The sequence below is a fragment of the Lissotriton vulgaris genome, chromosome 6, assembly GCF_964263255.1.
Source record: "Lissotriton vulgaris chromosome 6, aLisVul1.2, whole genome shotgun sequence".
NCBI classification, from domain to species: Eukaryota; Metazoa; Chordata; class Amphibia; order Caudata; family Salamandridae; genus Lissotriton; species Lissotriton vulgaris.
Window position 1 is genome coordinate 1,600,129,267 of NC_141694.1, and position 20,507 is coordinate 1,600,149,773.

The window sequence follows — 20,507 nt, forward strand, 5'->3', positions numbered from 1 at the left end:
GTTTGGGGAAGACACCCTAATGTGAAGAAAATAATTACATTGTTAATTCTTAGAAAGTTCACAAAGCACGTACTAGCTGGGCCTAAGGGTTTTCACAATGAAGGTTGAAGACAAGAGGGAATGTGTTCGATAAATTGATGTGTGAATTTTGTCAGTGGGCAGTTAGATGAATAGATTTCTGCTTCTGGGGCTTGTGTATGATGACGAATTTTGAGGATGTTGGGACACACACAGTTGTATCAAAATATGAATGTTTTGATGTAATGGTGCAGCTTGATCCCCCACAGTTTCTACCTTAATTGTTGAACAGAGAATGGAATAAACATCTGGGATGTAAGTCCATATTATTTTTCAAGTGGCGTCATTTTAGGTACTTTTTGATAAAAGGAGCTCCCATCTATGCTCTGTAATTGGTTCTGTAAGGTTATTATAGTGAACTTCAAAACAGTTGAACTGTAGTTGGGGGGATGGCATTTTAAAGGAGATATAGGTCCCAACTCTTGAATCAAATCTTAGAGTTTGTTAAGCACTACTCCAGTTGTATTAATTACTTACCAAACTTAACAAACTTATAGGTAGAGATTTCCACCTCTGCCTCTCATATCTTTTCTGTATGGGGATATCCATAATTGTGGTGGATATCTCTGTACACATACTGTTATGATTTTATTTGAAATGTTGGAGGGATCAGGGAAAGCAGTGTGAAAATGAGGAACAATTACTACATTTGTATTTAAAGAAAGTGCCACCAATGTCCATTAGTTGGAAGCCAAAATGCATTGTTTGTATAATTGTTGATTATTATTTTTAATTTAGTAATGAACTTAATTAAAAAATATGTACATTAAATTAAACATTTAGTAGATTTTTTTTAAATAAAAATATTTAAATCAAGCATTTAATTTTTAACTAAGTATGCTACCAAATTAAACACAAATACAAATGCTATTGAGGGTGGGTAATTTTAATTCAAATTATTGTTTAAAAATATGTTTTTATTAATTGAAGTGACACATTTAAATTAATTTATATTGTAATACCCATTTAATTTGAAGAGCTAGTGTGGTATAACATTTGTATTTGATTAGTTCTAGGTTAAAAATATTGACTGCTAAATATTTTTTATTTATACTTTTAATTAAACTCTTTACAAAAATACACTTAATTAAATTCCCCTAAACTTGCGCATGAGGAAATTTCTGCCTTGGTAGTGGCGATCTCAACCAACAGATGGAAAGTTAGTATTTGTACCTTTATACTGGTAAATGCAGTAGTAGGGGGCTCTACCCCCTCATTAGAGCAGGTGGAGATATGTACGTTTTATTTGTGGATGTTTCTGGGTAACAAGTGGTTTGGGATAAAGGTCATTCGAATACAGTGATTTGTGGCTGGTGCGACTTTGCTTGCTGTTTGTAGTATCTAGTGAACAGCTGTTATATAGCAGAGGAGGGCACCCTTTCTCTTAGTATTATATTTCCACAATATTCCTATTGTTATTAGCAATTTGTAGAGTGCATCTTTCACCTGATAGGTATCTATCATGGCGATAGCAAACAACCAAAATGCAAAAAAACATTCTTAATACTGCAACAGAGGGCACAGCGGCTTGGGGAAGAGTCATGTTTTTAGGTCTTCCTAAAACTCCTCAGATTTCCGTTAGCTCTGAGGGAGTTCGGCATACTGATCCATAACTGAGCTGCCTTGACTTGGAAGGATCTCCTGCCCACCCTTGTTTTCCTAAAGCTTAGCACACAAACAAGGTTTGCTGGCGAAGATCGTAGAAGTCTCCGAGGTGTATAGTGGCAGAACTTCCTTTGTATTAGGCTCGGTCCTGTTCGATCTATAGCTTTATAGACACACCCATGGCTTTAAAAATATTTCTTTCTTTGACTGCTAGACAGTGAAGCTCCTTCAAGGTACTTGAAGCAGAGTCAAATCTGGATTTGTTCAGCGCCTGTTTGGCAGCCATCACTTGTATAACCTTTTTAAGTAAATAATCTGAGACTCCCCGTAAAAGTGCATTGCAGTAGTCGATTCTGCTTAGAACGGGACATTGCTCTACCAGTTTTCTCGCTGGCTCTGGTAATAGCGGAACAATTTTTCTTAAATTTCATTTCACATGAATGATGGCTTGATTACTATTTTCATAGCCCTCTACTTCCTAGCCTACTGAAAGCTTCCCATTAATAGAATGATTTTTCATCTGATAAGAAGCATTTTCTCCATCTTCTGATTGTATTCCTTAAACACTAAGGAAGTCTGCAGTCTGAAATTGACTGTGAGAGGTTTTTCTACAGTTATGTCTTTAGCTAGGAGATTAGTTGTATCTTTCTCTTACACATTAATTACAGTTTGACTATCGGAAAGTTAAAATGTAGGATTTTCTACAATTTGTGGCGTTAATGTTAGTTTTGCTGCTTTATTACTGCTGCTAATAACTGCTTTCAGTGCTACCAGATGACGTTTTTCCAGAGTTTTTGATCATTTCTCGACATTGGAATTTGTATGTTTAAGTCTCTATCTGAAAGGCCTTTCTCTGCAAGCTCACTGAGCTTCACTACACCCTTCTCTAACTATGTTCAGCATGTTTTTTTCTAGTTACATCAGGATGATGTGGTGTTCTTTTTGAGATTTGTTTACTAAGAGTTCTATTTGGCAGCGGTGAACTGTAAATTTATTGACTTGTCGGTTCTTCAATGGTCAATGCTAGTTTTCAATTCCATTGTTGTGAGTACTTTCTGCAGAGTTCCAGTGTTCTGAAGCTAATTCTATGGTGGGAGGTAGTCAATGTCACGATGTCTGATATGGTTGTAAGAACAAATTGAGTTTTTTCTAAGCTCTATTCTTCTGTGTTTGACTGTTAAGTCTGCTGTATTTCAGGGTACTGTTTATGGGGTTCCTTTGATATAGAGGGATATTTCTCCCCAATGAGAGCAAAACATTCCTTGGGTTTGTTGTGCGACTCAGAGGCGCAGATATTTCTAATGATTGTACATATGAACTATATTGTTCTGCTGTTTCATTGAGTTTCCTCTACCTATGCATTGTGCATAGTCGGTATACCTATATTTTCCTCTACTGCATATCATGGAGAACATTTACTTTTACCTAATTAACTAAGGTTTGCATGCTTTCAAAATTGCCATCCAGGTTGTTCACAGTATCAATTCATTCATGCCCATTTTTATTTTTATTGTGAGTGTCCATTGCGTCTACTTTATAATTGAAATGCTAATTTTTCTCCCAAAAGCCATTTTGATGTTTACCCCTACCCACTTAATTTAGTATCGTTAGGCAAATTGTGTGTTGAAATTGTTTTTAAAACATTTTATAATTTTATAATTATTTTCAGAGCTGCCAAATGCTGAAATTTGCTGCATTCTCTCTCTTTAAATGTATGTCTCAGCTGCTGGAACTCTTATATTTTCTGGCCTGTCTATAATGTAGTATTGTGCTTCGCAATGTATTCATAACAATTAAACATTTTGGGGCATATTACCAAGAATAAGCGATAATTATCGCTAAGCTTGGTCAGCGGCTATAATTTTATCGCCGTGCTTCGCCTATTTTTACCGCTTAGAAACCTTGCTATTATCAAGGTTTATCTCCTAGGCGATAAAAATAGGCCGAAATGCATGAATATCGCTGAAAAGTCTGCGAAATTCATGCATTACCGAGTTAATGCTCTTAGCCATGTTATCCACCTACTATTGGATAACATGGCTAAGAACTGCTCTGGCAGGCGTTAGCTTTTGGAGATATTCGCGCTTAGCGTAAATATTTCCAAAAGTAGGTAATAGGAGATAGCGATGTTAGCGACTGTTTCCAGTCACTAACATCTTGGCACGCCCACTTTGCATGTCATTAGCGATAATTATCGCTGACATGCAAAGTGGGCCCCAAGATATCTCCTACTAGCTGTCACTAACTGGTGTTAGCGACAGCTAGGTAATAGGGCAATAAAATTATCGCCGCTTTAGCGGGAAAAATACCCGCTAAAGCGGCGATAAGGCCCTTGGTAATATGCCCCTTCGTATTTCAAACCTGAATGTTCTTGCCTTAACAAGAGTAACCTGAGAAACGGATGAGTGTCCAGTGAGGTTATCATTTTAACATTATGCTGTATGTTTACAGCGAAAATTGCATATTTAAAACCTCAACTCAAGGACATATTCAGCTGTTAATACTACCATAATTATCAGCATTAATACGTGTTTGATCAAGGGTTTTGTGCTTTCTGTATTCTGAGTTTGAAAAATGCCTGCTCGCATGTGGTTTTTAGGCAGTTTTTTTCTTTTGAGCCCTCCATCTTTTCCTGTAATGTGGCTATATTGAAGAGTCTGTATTTACTGTCTCTCTTTCACATCACTTTTCTTCTTTTGCAGTGTGTGCGGTTTTTTAAAGACACGTACACGTGTATTTAAACTTAGGGCAATATTAGGGCAATATTTAATGATGCATAAACATTTGTATACCACAGACCTTATTTGTTTCACGTGAACAATGCTACGCGTTTTTTCAACGAACGTTTGATGTGAAATAAAAATACCAAAGTTTTTATCCGTAGACTATCTTGTTTTGAATTTTAGAATTATAGCAGGAACTTAGTGTGCACATGATGTTAAAGCATTCCTGTGGGGGATCAGAATTTTACTCCTTGGTTATAGTAGGTGTCAATTATGATGTGAGCTCTGGCTGGGCTCCTCAAAGGCATCGCCACTTTGACGCATACCGGATGAAATAGTTACTGCGAGTAATCACTGCCTCAATCATTGTTACTTGGCTCAAGCAGCAAGAACCTTTCTCAGATAAATACATGTTGTACGTGAGCAGCAACTAGCCAAAACAATACTGGCAATATAACAAATAATATAAAATTATTGAATCGGAATTCATAAGAACTATGTGAGTTTAATAAGTACAAAGCCACAGTAAGGAAATAAATGAGTCATAGGTATCCAAAGGTGTGACATGAAATGAATTGGTGTGCTACCTTTGAGTAAAACCAGCTCTTATTTTCTGCAAGCAGTGACAAAAAAGAACACATTGTAAGCATTTTTGGCAGTGACAGTAAATAATGAATTCTGTTCAGGACAAATACATATTTTTTAGGAAATGTGTATGGCCAAATGGAATGCAGAATGACCCAAGTTTAGAGGAAATATTCTTGCTGAGAAGTAACTTCATAAAAAAAAGTGTACAGATATTCAGGACTAGTTCTTTAGACACGGGGGTCATGACTTCTGGAAGAATTGGTGGTCCCTACAACAAATATCTTGTTCCACCTTTTTTGTAGTAGAAATGTTCACATCTCAGTCAGCAAACTTCAGTCATAGGAGTGAAGTTTCAGAGGGTTCAAGCAGGAGAAATGTCCACTTGCAACTGGTCCCCAGTTTTCCTTCCAAGCAGGCAACAGGCACCTTGTCCAGTTGCAGCAGGCTTTCAATTTTCAGTTCCCCTTTCAAGCATGCAACAGCTGCCTCTCTGCACAGGATCGTCTGCAACTCAGAGACCACCAGGGGAAAGTCCCACAAGAGCAATTAGGTTTCGGTGGGAGGACCTAGACTCCAGTATTATTGGGGTTCAACAAGTGGATAGTACGTCTAGCCCTTGGAACATTTTTCGCATCCTAGAGATTTAAGACAGAGCTGGAGATAACTCTTTCCGTGTTTCTCTGTCAGACTGGAAAGAGTTCGCCTATGCAGCAAGATGGGGAATCCCATTTCATGTTTATGTTTCTGGCAGAACTTTTCGGAGTGTGTCAAGAAGATCTATGTAAAAGCTAAAACTATTTTCCTCTCAATGCTTTGTAGCAGTTGTGACCAAGTTGATGTGCCAGTATAGTTTTATACTTTTTAAGTGATAAAGAAGCTCAAAGATACTGTTAAGATGGATCCACTGACACTTGCTCTCAGCTCACGCAGTTACTAAACGACACCCTTAGCCAGCCCAGTGACCCTTGTCAAGCACCAGAGGAGATCTTGTTGCACAGATTTCACTTTTCAGTATGAACTGTTCATTTGTTGCGTCCGGTTTAAAACTACGCCACAATCAAACTCCTGGGAGATACATATCCCATTCACTCGTTGTGCAGTCTCTTTCAATCCTTTTAAAAACAAACATCAAGAGCAAATGGGCCATGTCTCTTACTTGCTAAGCCCTGAAGAAGTCCCAAGAGGGACGAAATGCGTTGAATATCAAATGTGTGCTGTGATTTTAAGGAATTTCCATTGAATAAAAGAATAAAAGAATAAATCTCTCCAGCAAAGACGCCTAACAATGTGTTTTATTTGGGAAGACAGAACTTTGTTTTTGTGTGATGGACTATGGACATGAATATCCATATATAAAACGCCGATTTGTTTAATTGAGCACTGAGCCATTTTTGTCTAAATTTGTGTGGAGAAGGTTTTTTCTCCATTCTTTTGGGGGGGTATGAGGGTCACATCTCTGGCTCATTGCACCAAGCTTTAACTTTATGGTTATGACAGTTCAAACCTGGTGCAGGCTTCTGTTGACCTAACCGTTTTCTGTGCCTCTATTTAATTTATCTTTCATAAAAGATTTGACTGCAGATGTCCCTTTATGTATCCATAGCTGAAAAGAAAAACAGTGCTCAGAAATATTTAACAGGCAGTTGTGACTTTAAAAATCTGAAGGCCCATTTTCACTCCATCCTAAAATGCTTTGAGGTAAATTTAAAAAGATATTGAGCTGGGCTTGCATCACAAAGGTTTTACACCAGGAAGTTGTCTGAAAGTAAAACAAATCTACCATTACCTTCCACTTTTTGTTGGTTTGGTGCTGGAAGAAAAGAAGACTTGTCTTCACTGAAATCATTTGAGTTAGGCAATACATTGCCTGGCAACAGTGATGTTCAATTTGACAGTAAGAGCTTTTATTTCACATGCCCCTCTTCAAAGACTTGTTACAGGGTACAATTTTCTGGAAACACAACACTGATAATAAATAAGCTCATTAAAATAAATTCCACTGAAATGATACTTTAAATAATTGTGTTTTTTTCAGAAAACCAAAATCAGGGAACGCTTTAATACAGCAAAAGCCATCCAGTGTCATAAAGAGATTCGTAAAAGTTTTAAATGTGGGTATTCAGAGAAGCTATCGAAATTGTCATAAAGAGGGAGCGATGTTATTCTATTATGTCCACTTATGTGATGTGGGAGACTTATCGACAGCTCCTTTTTTCAGTTATTAGAAATGTATACAATCAAATTTAGAATTACGTGTGGCATGGTTGCCTGTATGTTTTTTAACTGTATGAAAATGGGTGCCTGTAAATGTATTAGTTGTTGTACATTAACTTCCAATTCTGCACATTTTCCCTCCTTGTTTCAGTTGTTACCCACACAAATTTAGCGAGCTGTTACCTGGACAAACGTGTGTGGAGAAAGTGTCCAACATTTAAGCAGTGCGTTTCATTCTTAGACCCCAGTTTGGGCTGATTCATGACTACTGCTGGACTTGAAATGAGGTCCAAGAATGTAATTTAGCTGAGCATTCCAAAATACAGCTACGTGAAGCAGTATGTTGACATTTCCACATTTGTGCTCCTGGATCATATAGGAAATAGTAATCTAAAATGGGCTCAAGTGTGTCATAAGCTATCACTGACACCCATCCACAAAATAGCTGCTGGCTTCAGTGTTAGAAAGCTTGTTCTTTTCAAGCAGGGCTCAACACAAATGTTTCCGAGTCATGACCACCAGGACATAAACTGCTATTTTGCACAGGAACATGGGTGCCACACACTGACAGAAAACTCCCTGTACTTCAGGGCCATGCAATGTTTGTTTTACAGAAATAACCCCATGTTTTGGAGTTTTATTTCTGCAATACCAAAAACAATGAATGTCGGCTGGCTGGCTGGCACTTAAATGTTTCTAATTATATGGTGCCACCACACTGGCAGAGGCACTTTCAGCAAAATGATCTTCGCCGATATAGCTCTATATCACCCTATAAATCAGATGGCTCTCCCTTCTCTTTTGCACTGTGCATGGGACCTATAAGTACCTCTACGGGCGCTAAAATGTATACTTGTAGCAAAATGAAATGAACTGTTTTTTTAACATAGAGAGTTTCTGGCTTACTTTCCCGAATAGTAGCCCTGATGATTAAGTAGGAACATTCTAGAAAATGCCACTCTTTTCACCATAGATTGCCCAGAGGGTATGAACACCTTTTGTGGCATTACCTCGTTGAGGGAATGCAACACTTGCTGTAGTCAGACGGTGGCCAAATGAAGAGTACGGTCTCAAAACATTGGAAGATTTGAACGTCGGGTCCCCTGACTCTCCAAAAACCAATGCTCTCCTTCAAGAGAAGTAAATCACAAGAATTACTGGTACACACTAGACCGAAACCTCTTCTCCCAAAAAAACCTACTATACGGACACTTTGGAATTTACCACCGATGCTAGGCAAATACCCTTTTGTCCATTGCAATATTTGCACCCTAGCAAAAGTAGTGAAGGAATTCGATCTTGGCCATAAGACACCATGGTCTCTAAGACAGCACACCAACTGTGGCTCCACCAACATGGTCTACATGTTGGTTTGCCTGTGTGGCCTCAAATACATTGGTATGACCACCAGAAAGGTCTGCCCGTGCATGAACGAGCACAGAAACACTTTCAGGCGCATACAAAATGTTACCAAGCTGTTGCATCATTTCATGAATACAGGAGATTCTGAAAACGATTTCTCATAGTTAGCAATTGACAAATTACCACCACAAGCACCTGAGAACAAACTGTTCAATTACGAACAAAGATGGATCTACAGGTTGATGAGCTCATCAAATGGCCTGAATGACTACATGTTGTAGCCCCAGTTACATGGCAAACCGGGTAAGATACCATTTTACATAGAGTTTGTATCTATCTTAAATACCTTAACCCTCATACTGGATAATTTTGTTACCTTTAACAGCATTGAATAATACAACACAGTTAGTCAAATGGGCCAACTATATCCATTTATGGTATTGAACCCAAACACTAAACAGCGCCCAAACCCCCTACTGGGAGCAGCACGACTGGAAAGAGTAGACACGTTCGAATATCTTGGCGTGACACTCAATGAAAATATGACCTGGGAGAGCCATCAAAATAGGGCCAACCTTAAGTTAGCACAAACCACCGGGGGTATCTCCCGGATGATGACCGGTTCGACCTACCGCCCTCTGGGGGCCCTAATTCAGATATATAAGGCACAGGCAAGGGGGGCTATTTTGTACGGGGCGGAATTGTGGGGGCACATCCCATGTCGGAGTTTGTCACACACAGAAAATAGGTTTTTAAGGCAAATTACCGCACTTCCCCCCAGCACACCCCTTCTCCCCCTGAGGCTTGACTTAGGGTTACGACCACTGGCCGACGAGATAAGCCTAAGACCCTTTGCCTTCTGGCGCAGGCTATGGAGCAGCAATAATCTCGCCGACTATAGGGCGGAATTGGTCGAATTATTAAAACATCCTAAGGTGCTCAGTATCCCCTGGGTCCAAAATATCCAGTCAGTTTGCATTGATATGGGGCTCCCTGATTTGTGGGCTGAACCAGCAGACACAGCACCAAGAATCTCCAGGAGACAATTGGCGAAGCTGTACCACGAGCACAAGAGGGTAAGGGCTATAGCTACTCAGACGGAGGGGTCCCTATCCTCTATATTCCTGCAAACTAAGGATCTTTATGCATTTGAGAAAGCTTTGGACCCTGTCTACCCCATACTTTCTAGAAAGCTATTCCTTCAGTGGAGATACAGCACACTCCCATTTCGGTCCTTTTGCAGCACCTGGTCAAAAGTCCCGTCCACCAAGTTCTGCCCTCTTTGTGCGGACAAAGAGGAGAACGATTTACACGTGATCTTCTTCTGCCCAGCATACAAGGCAGCAAGAAAATATTGGCTACTGCCCTTGATCAAGAATCTGGGTGGCAGGGAATACGGACCGATGTATAGGATTTTGAAAAGTGATGTTTCCGGCCCAATTGTCTTTGCACTCTCCAAATTCTTTACGAATGTTTGGCACACGCGTAGTCGTCTTTTAAAAATTGCTGGGTAGATTGTAGAATTGCTATTTTTTCTTTTAATAATCATTTGCATTGTCCGGCTCTGATTTTAAATGTATGCATTGATGTTTTTATGACTGTGTCGGAATCTATGTGATTGTATTGTACATGTTTCTTTTATGACCAAACGGTCGAAATAAAGATTTCTAAAGAAAGAAAAAGATATCCAGGGAAATCCACCCCTTAATGCCATGCTCTCTCTTAAAAATACTGAGGCATAATAATAATCTTTTCACAACATATATGAGAGTCAGTCATTAAAAACCATGTATAATATAACCACAAGTAACTCAATGATGCAAATGTGACCCACACTAAAAATATATCTCATATATAAAATTAGAGCCAGCAAGAATAATCTGCGCTCAGCCACTTGCAGGTTAGTCAGAAATGGATGACCATGCACTGCAGTTCACACAGTGCTGTGTATGGAAGCATGCAATGCTGTACAAACAGAAAAAGGGCTTCTAACAGAAGTGGTTTAGTAAACACACTGATCGAGGCTCATGCCACCTAAATTTCCCATCTACCCTTCTACAGGTGTCCAAATACATCAGAGGCAGGTGCATCATCTCCATGCGTGGTCAATTAACCAATTGCGATTCACCTTTGCTTCACATTTAGACCGGCACGCTCGAACACTCAGTGTTCAGCGATGATCTCAGTGGAAAATGCTGGGAAGTACAGGAAGGTAAGCGTCCTTGGCGGGGGAAGTGATGACTGTGCAACACACCCGTTAGGGAAGCGCCAACGTGTTTAATGATTTCCTCGACCCTAGCTAAGTGGCACAACAACAGCAGACAGACCACGGGGGCTGGCTCACTTTATCTGCCCTTAAACAACAGCGCTACATAATTCTAAGTGCAACGCCATCTTTCGGGGCAACCATAATTTGATTTTCCAAAGGCGGGCACCCTGGGGCATTATCAGTTTGCGTGCAAACATTGTAAATGGCAATACTTTACCTAACAAAACCTCATCAACAAGCTGCCATACCGCACCATGGATTCCGGAGTAGCACACACACCACTAATTTACACCACTCTGATCATGGGCATTTCAAACCGGTTTTTAACCTCCCCTGGTACTTGTTGCAACATTTCTCATTTCTCTAACCCATACAATGACTCCACTAACTTAGTCACTCTACTCCAATTCTATACATCACCCACAGAGGCATTGGTCCTCCGATGGACCTTGCTTGGCCGTGGTGAGGGGTGAGAAATCAGGGCTTCGATCTGTTGCCCACCTAATGAGGACCAATAATTAGTAGCCAACTCAGAAATTAGCGATCAAATTTAAATACTCTGCTCTCAGACCTATGCTATACACGCAGAGTATTACAAATGGAAGACCAATCCTTCTAAAGATGTTCAATCTAACAAGAATCATGCATACCAGAAGAAACACTTCGTCTACACAGAACACAAGCAAAACAACTTGATATTCTGAAAATGATCTATGACTCTCTCTCATGCATTAGAAATCAGATAATTGTAATCACAGTTTCTGTAGAAAGAACATTTAGACACAATTAATAAAGAATCAGACAAAGTTGTGATACATTTGTTATTGTAGTAAAGATCCACAATCAATGCATATAAGTACAATTTTAAGCAGTTCAGTCATGCGCCTTACAGTTTCTTGTAGAAATCACTCATTAATCCAAAGTAAATCTATTGCTGAATAAAAAACTCCATAAAGAGGATGGTTCAGGTTAGAGTTTCCGACCACCAGGTGAGAGGATGGTTCAAAAGAGTTCTCTTAGCGTGGGCAAGGGGATCAGGTTAATGCCCTTTTAAGGAAAGTTCATGGGCAAGGGTAATGGAGCGATAATCAGGTAAATTCAAGTCAAGTCTCCCACTAGACAGCTTCCAATTGTTTAGCCGGCTAGTTCTTCACCAAAGGGAAAAAGGCAAATGGCATGGCAAGTCCAACGCTAGGGCAGGTACGTAGAAAATTGAGAGAGAGATTCCATATAGCCAAGGCATCCCTTCACTTTGGAAAGTCACTTTTTATATCCCAAATAGTTCATTTCTGACATCAATTGTCCCCATACGATGTTCTGATCATCATCATGTGACCATTCTTTCACTCATCAAGTACAAAATTGATACTCCAATATATTTTCTCATGTTGCTCATGAGAAATGATTGAGCATTCGGTCCTCACAGGTTAGTTGACAAAAAGCTTATTTACTTTGTTGCTCTTTATGTATTAAGTTGAGAGTTAATTTTCCCAGGATTTCACTCACAAAGAACTACGGAAAACGTATCTAGACCTTTGAGAAATATAGTGTGAATATTTTAAAGAAAGAAACTTTGAGAAAACATAATAACAGTACATCACATCAAGCCATGAGATCATTCAGGCCTAAGGGAAAACTCATTTTAATGCAGTTTAAAGTCAGCATGTCTCATTTAGTAAAATAAACTCACGTTGAACGTTTCATTCATATACAATGTAGCAATTTTAACTTACAACAGTTTTTCGTTTGCTATGGCGCATTACAAAGGCCAAAGAGATGCTAAGTTTCATCATTAATATTTTCAGAATCGTGTCTAAAACTCATTTGTTATATAGATATGCTGCTTCATTGTAATCATTATTGTTATTTTGCATCATAGAAAGCTTTTCCATCAATAACCTCTCATAACGACTTTGTTAAAATAATGGGGTACTTAATTATTAAACATGTTAACTTCATTATTCTAAAAACAAGCACACTTTTACAGTGCTGGTATTTTAGCTTTTATCGATTTCAGTGTTATTTTTGTAAATGTGTGCAAAGTGCACATTACAATTTATTGTCAAACTCTTTTTTTATGTCGTGTAAAGAATGATCAGCTTTTACGCTGCATCAACCTGTTTATAACACAGCACAGTCACTCAGCCCTAGCACACGTAAGTCTGCACATGCGCATTCCTCCGTCCCAGTTCAAGCACTTCCAGAACAAATGTCAGATTGTACGATGTCTAACAGTAGAGGCCCCTCAAAACCAGTCCAACCTTCACTATCTTCCGAAAACTCCTGAAAACGTGGTTATTTGATCAATGATTTTAAGGTAGTTTCATCTCAGGAGTCCGATCTGCGCCGAGACACCCTCGGGTATTTGCGCGCAATAAAAATCTCAAAAACATAAACATAAACATAAACATAAACATAAATGATGCAAATAAACCACTTGTGATTCTTTAGTATCGAGTTGCCCTAATCAAACTTACAGGAATGTGCCTAATATCCTGTTTTACCTACAGGACACACAAGCCCTTAATTGAAAAGAGATCACTAATTATGTTTAACTTTAATCATAAGGGGTTTGACTACAGGAGCGTGACTCCAACCAGAAGCGTATGAGGCCCAAATAACCCATAATCAGGATAAGAAGTGTGCTTGAATCACAATGTTTTTTACTGATGAAATGTGCATGCCCACGTGTGTTGTGTCTTTTTATATTGGTTTGCTGTGCTTCACTTTATAGCATTTATGTCCATTGGTTTGTTGTGCTGCACTTTATATCTCATCCTAATGTTTCACCCATTTTGGTACTCAGCATTTGTCTGATGTAGGTAGGTGGTTAATGCCCATTTGTGACTGCTCCCACGATGCCCCCCACCGGCACAAGCTAACAGCATACTATATTATGTTAATATACATCTTAAGTCCTGAAAAATCTCTTGAGCTAGAGACAACACTTCCCATAGAATTGTGTCTGTCTGACTGCACCGGCCCACTCCCCAGAGTGATCTGGAGACCCTCTCTCCTTTTGATAGGTTTTTTGGGTGATAGAGGCAGACTAGTTGTATTCTACATCCTGAATTGTGCTAATTCATAGGGTTCTCATATGCACCAATAAGCTGAAATGTTCACATAGTCAAATGAATTCCATGAAATGCATGGGGTAAAGTCCCTTCCAAATCAGTGCAAACCATCAAGCCACAAAGACACATAAAGAGCATTCAAAGAAGCAGGTGGTATCAGGGGAATCAACTACACAGTATAACAGTCTGATGACAAAAAGATAATAGAAAATTATCATTTTCATTATAAGCACAGAAAATATCAATCTTTGTACAGACCAGAAAATTGATTATTCAACCAAAACCATGAATAAGAACAGATTGACTGTCATATAATGCTGATAAAGCATCAGGATGCGGAATGCTTAACCAGTATGTCAGCTGTCAAGAGATAGGTAGATTTGGGTGTAGTGATATCTTGTGGCTGAAAATAATGTTTCTAATTGTGCAGGTCCAATTTTTGCAATCAAATTCTCCATGGAATTCCCAATTCCGTGTAGATTAATGCCTCGGATTTTATGCTTAGTGTCGCTCGATGTTCCCAAACCTGGGAAATCTGGATGCAGGAACAGGAGGCAGTTATAATTATTTGAAGCGGTATCCCACCAGGGGTACCGCTCAGTCCAACTTGTAACCAGAACCCATTGGTCCATACAAATCACCCATTAAAGGTAACAGCTGTAGGTGCCCCTTCGGGTTTATTGTCTGATAAAGGTCAGATAGTTGAAAATTATAGAATGTCCAATATATTTTATTTGATCCTAATGTGCATGCTATGCTGACGACACCCAGCTAGTTGTCTCTCTCAATCAGGTGGAATCCGCCCCCTCCAGGCTTTGCCGTTGCCTGGAGGCAGTAGCAAACTGGATGGACTTGTCCCACCTGAAATTGAATGGAGGAAAAACAGAGCTGATGCTCTTAGGAAAACGAGCCATATTCAACAACGTGATACATTGGCCCCCCTGTATGGGTCCAGGACCTACCCCAAAGACCGAGATAAAGAGTCTCGGGTTTTGGTTGGATGCAGAGCTGTCATTCAAGACCCAGGCAAGGAAGACAGTAGCCACCTGCTTCGGACTGCTAAAAACAATTCGGAAAATCCTCCCTCAGCTACCTGAAACAGCAAAGAAAACCATAGTCCAGTCCCTTATTTTATCTAGGCTGGATTAAGGAAATGCGCTCTATCTTGGAGCCCCCGTGTCGGTTATCCGGCAACTTCAGGTTGTCCAGAATTCCGCAGCACGGCTACTTACGGGCACCAGCCATCGTACATCAGCCAAGCCCGCACTCTGCACCTTGCACTGGCTCCCCATAAAGGAGCGAATCCATTTTAAGACACTCTGCACGGTCCATAAAACACTCTATGCGAGTGGCCCCCCCATTCTAGATGACATGATCAGACCATACAAACCCACCAGGAATCTTCGCTCGAACCAACAAAACCTGCTGATAGCTCCTAGGATCAGCAGAGCCCGCACAGGAGGTCGTCTGTTCTCGCACAATGCGGCTGGGTTGTGGAATGCTCTTCCTCCACCTCTTCGGCAGGAGCCTAACCTTTTTGTCTTCCGGAAAAAGTTAAAAACTCTTCTGTTTCCAAAAACTAGATAACTCAGATCTCCATTTTTAATTCATCTCTGTCTGGTCAGTCTTAAGCGCTGGGATGCTCCCGAGTGGCCAAGCGCTATAAAAGAACCTTTTAATAATAAAAAATAAATAATCACACTCAAGGGGGGAGGGGCATTGGGGGTGATTTTTTAGCTGTGTATACATTTTTCATCTATTTTCTGGATTGATGTCTCCATAAATGTCAAAGGATGCTTTGAGTATGACAAAACATTGATGAAAATGTTCCATTGACAGTTTTTCCCTTATTCATGTTACAAAAAAGATCAGTGCCTCGGTCTTTTAAAAAGTTGAACAATATGTTCGTCTTTACCTCTCTCTGTACAAGCTTAATTGAAATGCTGTCCTTTCTCATCTTCCAGAACAAAACCCTCATAGCTGCTCTATAATTTTCTAAGGCGTACATTTCCATGCCCATGATAATTGGCTCCGCTTGACTGCTCATTTCCTGTGATTGGAGGGCCATCATTCTGCTCAGGCGGCAATTGCTTTTCACAAGACATAGAATAATACAAGTGCTTTTCTTCTTCAAGCAAGGAATGATGTGAGAACCAGTTCTGTCCCAGATACTCATGCTTAAGAATATCATTAAAATAAAGTTAAAAGTAATACAACTCGTCATGCCTTTCCTACACTGTAGCGGATTATAAACTCACAGGAAAACTGCTTTGCAAATCTAAAAATACTGCTTTGTGGTTGCATATCGTCTCCAGGCTCTGGGTATTAAAGCGTAAGCCAATATTTTCTAATGCAAAGTAATGCGTATGCGAAAATCAATTTCCTCAGGAAATGTGGCCAGTAGATTTCATAGCACCAGAAGGACGGAATTGTGTCATTTCGAATGCCTTGCAGGACAAAAACACCATGTAAATATATTTGAAAGTCTCTGAGAATGAACAACCCTCTAAAATCAGACTTAATACTGTACTTTAATTCCGGCAGAGCTCCGATTTCATTGCAATGCATTAAAAAGAGGACTCCCAGCATTCTTAACAAACATTTTAAAGGTGTGTATGTGTTGTGTTGTGTTAAAGAATTCGCAGAAAAGTAAAATGAGAAAGTGATTGAAGTTCAGCTGCTTACAATAGTTGTTGACATGAGTCAGGCAGATCTGATTAGATATGTTTCAGGAGTCTGGGAGTGAAGCACCTCAATACTATGCACCCTAAGTTAAGGTAAGAGTCCCCTTTATGAAAAGCAATGAGAAGCTGACATGGAGTTAAATCATTTCAGGTGACCACTAGGATCCTACACAAATTCAAGTACTCCGCATAGGTAAAAAAAAAAAAAAGTAAAACTTTATTAAGCATAGTTAATTAAAACCAGTGCAATACAGTTTACAAGAAAACAAATCGTAAAACATCAATTTTTAAAACCGTTAAAACAAGCATTACATTGAATGTACATTGCTGTTTGCACCAAGTATAGCTCAGTATGACGGCTCAAGCACATTTTTACATAGGGTGGAGCAGTGAGTTTCCTTGCATCCTATTGTCTGTCTGCTTATTGGCCTGTATCTGTGATATTGATCCCCGATTTTAGCAGTTTTGGCATTCTATCCTCGACCGTTGCGAGAAATTTCACATATCTGCAATTTAATTTAGTGTTTAATGGATTCAGGCAAGCGAGCACTGCTTGCCTTCTGGTACTGATCCCTTTTTGCTTAAATTGGTCTTTGAGGAGCAATTGGCGTGCTTGTTGTAGTTCTTCACAGAGACAGGTAATGTGGAGAATATCACCCTTTTTTGTGTTGCAGAGCATACAGGCCTCATTACTGTCTTTCCTAAGCCATGGTGGAAGGTACTCTGTGCATGGCAGAATCGCTAGTCTGTATTTTAAGAACTTCATTTTTATTGCTTTTGGGTAACCCTGTTTAAAGTATGTTTGTGGTGTTAGAGATTTGTAAGAATTGAGGGTCATCCATGCATGCAATCTTTTGGAGAATAATGCCTTGTCCTCTAGTAAAGAAAGTGATTTGACATTTTTCCAGTCTAGTTTTGTAAAATTACTGTGCCCAAGTTGTGTGTCCCAGAGCACTGAGAGTTTGGTCGCTTCCAACGCTGCCTGCAAGTAGGTTCTTGCCTGAGAAGCGTCCCTACCTTGTATGTCCTGCCATAGCAGAGAGTTTAAAGTGTCTGCAGTGGCGGTTTTAAGTTTGTGCCAGCAAATGATATTTGCTCTGTACCTGGCTAGATCTTGCTTTTGCAGGCCGAACTCCAGTCTTATTTGAGCCGGGGAGGTATGGAGCGGAAGCGAGAACATTGTCCTATAAGCTTTAACCTGTGTGTTATCCAAATTTTTGAAGTCTCTACCCCGCAAAGCCTCGCTGCCATAGGTTATCGAGGGAAGCAGCTTCACCTGGGTGACTTTCAAAAAGGAAGTCAGGGTCGGTCCCGTCAGTTGGGTTGCTAGGTTTTTCATTGTCAAAGCAATCAGTGCTCCCCTACTTCTTATTTCCTGCTTCTGCTGTGCAAATGAGCCTTCTCTGTCAAAGATGACTCCCAGATATTTGTACTCCACCAAGAGACCAGTTCTTCTGTTGTTTTTTATTGGAGTTAATTGACTTTGTACGAGTCTTACTGAGGTTTATTTTTAGGGTGTTTTCCATTGCATATTTATGCATTTCCGTCAGAAGACGTTGGAGACCAATGTAAGTGTGGCTGAGTAGCACAATGTCATCTGCATACAGAAGATTGCTCAGAGTTTTCCCTCCTGTCCTCGGTGAGTGGGAGTTGCAGGCATCGAGTAGTCCCGGTAAATCCGCCATAAAGAGTTTGAACAATAATGGCGCAAGCACGCACCCTTGTTTGAGTCCTTTGGTGGTACGAGCTTTTGAGGACAGATGGATGCCGCTTCCTAGTTCCTTTTTTTTAATTAACTTTGTATTGCTCATCCAGTTTTACACAGCTCTTATAGCCTACAACCCGGGGGCCGGCAGCAACTCAAAACTTCACATCCTTAAAGTCTTAATATATCGTACACAGTCTTCATGCCAGCATCCCTGGGGCCTGGCGGCAACTAAGAAGTATTGACATGTATACAGAGGTTCCACAGCAATCAATCAAGGCGCCGCTACACTGCTAGCAGCAGCATAGGACCGCACTTCACCACTCTGCTGAAGGTGTCACATTACGTCCGAACTCCACAGGTCTATAGGCCACAAGTAGTGACTTCCTTGTAACTGTTCTTAACTCCTATCCCCTGACCTACCCTCCCCACCTCAACAAACTCTATCCCACCCCAAAGTGTGCCTGCCTACCGAATTTGTGGTAACATGTCTATGTACTGCCTGTGATCGTCATATGACGGACCCCGCGCCCTTCACCTATCCGTGAATATTGCCCAATGTGTGAAAGAGGAACCCCAGATTGCCATCCCGCTACCTTCCCACCCTGGGTGCCTCATACCTTCACACCAGCTTAGATCATCCATTATGTGGGAAGTCCTTGAGGACTAGGCCGCTACTCCCAGCCCGCGCTGTGTTTAAGTGTACCCATCATCTCTCCCCGGGGTCTCGACATCCTCTTCCTGTACCTCGCCTATCTCCTCCCCCTCTAGATTAGGTTCAGTGTCGTCACTGTCCTGTACAGCCCCCAGAAATTTTTGGGTCGGTTTTTCGGAGGAAGCAATTCGCTGTACGTCTCCGACTGTGTGCAGCAGTACAGCAAGTCTGACGCCCACCGTTTCTTGGTCGGTAGTGGCCCCCTCATCCAGCATATCGCAACTATGCATTTAGCGGTCAGCAAGGCTATATCCGCCAGACGCCTCAGGGCCACCGGTAGTGCCTTGGAATAACCCAGCAGCGCCAGGGCCGGACAGAGCGGGATGTCTACACCCAGTATCAGCCCTATCTCAGAGAAAACCTCCTTCCAGAATCTGTGGATCCCTGGGCAAGACCACGCCATGTGGATGAAGTCCGCCGTTGGGAGGTGGCAGCGTTCGCATTCCGCCGAACTCCTCAGCCCGTACCTGTGCAATCTCTCTGGCGTATAGTAGACACGCTGCAAGTATTTGAAATGAATCAGTCTATGTCGGCTATTGAGCGATATCTTCCTAGTATTGGTACAGCAATAATGCCACATCTCGTCAGAAATCTGCATCTGTAGGTCACGCTGCCAGTCAATTCTAGCCTTGGAGATCAGGTGTTTCTCGTGTTGGTCCCCCAACTACTTGAGATTTGTAACTAGCTTGCTGGACGCTGGGTTTTTAATCACATAGGTGAGTTCCAGCACCTCCGGCGGTTCAGCCAGCTCTGGTCCAAGCAGTTTCTGCAGTGCACTGCGTACTCTGTGAAATTGAAAGCTGTGCAGCAGCGTCTTCCCCGTCTCAGACTGAAGTACTTGTTGGAGAGTTTTCACTATCCCGTTAAGGAATAGATCCCCCATCTTGACTATACCTAGTTCATGTCACCCCTTTCTCTGTCAGTGGGGGAAGCCATATCGCCCACTCTACATGCATGAGTGGTGAATACATTATTCCACTGTCTTGCACACGTAACAACTCATTCCATGCGTGATTCGTAGTGTTTATGGAGTCCAATATCCCAGTTCTTCGGTCCACGGGTTGACATATCGTGGCCGGGAGAGGGGTAGGGTTGGCGAACAGACGATATAACTTTACATGTGGAATATCGGGATTCCCATGAATCCACGTATGGACGTGCGCCGCTTGCGCTATTCTGTAATAACGCTCCAGGTCCGGTGCTCCCAGACCTCCCATTTCATAGGGGAGCATTAATGTCTTCCATTGGACTCTGGGTGCCGCTTCCTAGTTTCACCTGCACCCAGGTGTCAGTATGAAGAAGCTTCAGCATGTTTAGGGTCGGCTGCGGTATGCCCCATTGAGCCAGTTTCCCCCATAGTCTGCCTCTCTCGATGTTATCGAATGCTGCACTGAAGTCGTTGTAACACAAATGCAGCAGGAGCTCTGTGGATTTGGCTGCATCGATAATTAATGAGATGGCAAGGATATTTGTTGCTGTTCCGGTCTTTT

The 20,507-nt window shown here is 41.0% G+C and overlaps 1 protein-coding gene across 1 annotated transcript in view; it reads left to right on the plus strand.

Annotated features, from left to right (window-relative positions):
- KCNK12 (potassium two pore domain channel subfamily K member 12) overlaps positions 1-20,507 on the plus strand; it is a 598,786-nt gene that overhangs the window by 558,961 nt on the left and 19,318 nt on the right. The window lies entirely within an intron of this gene.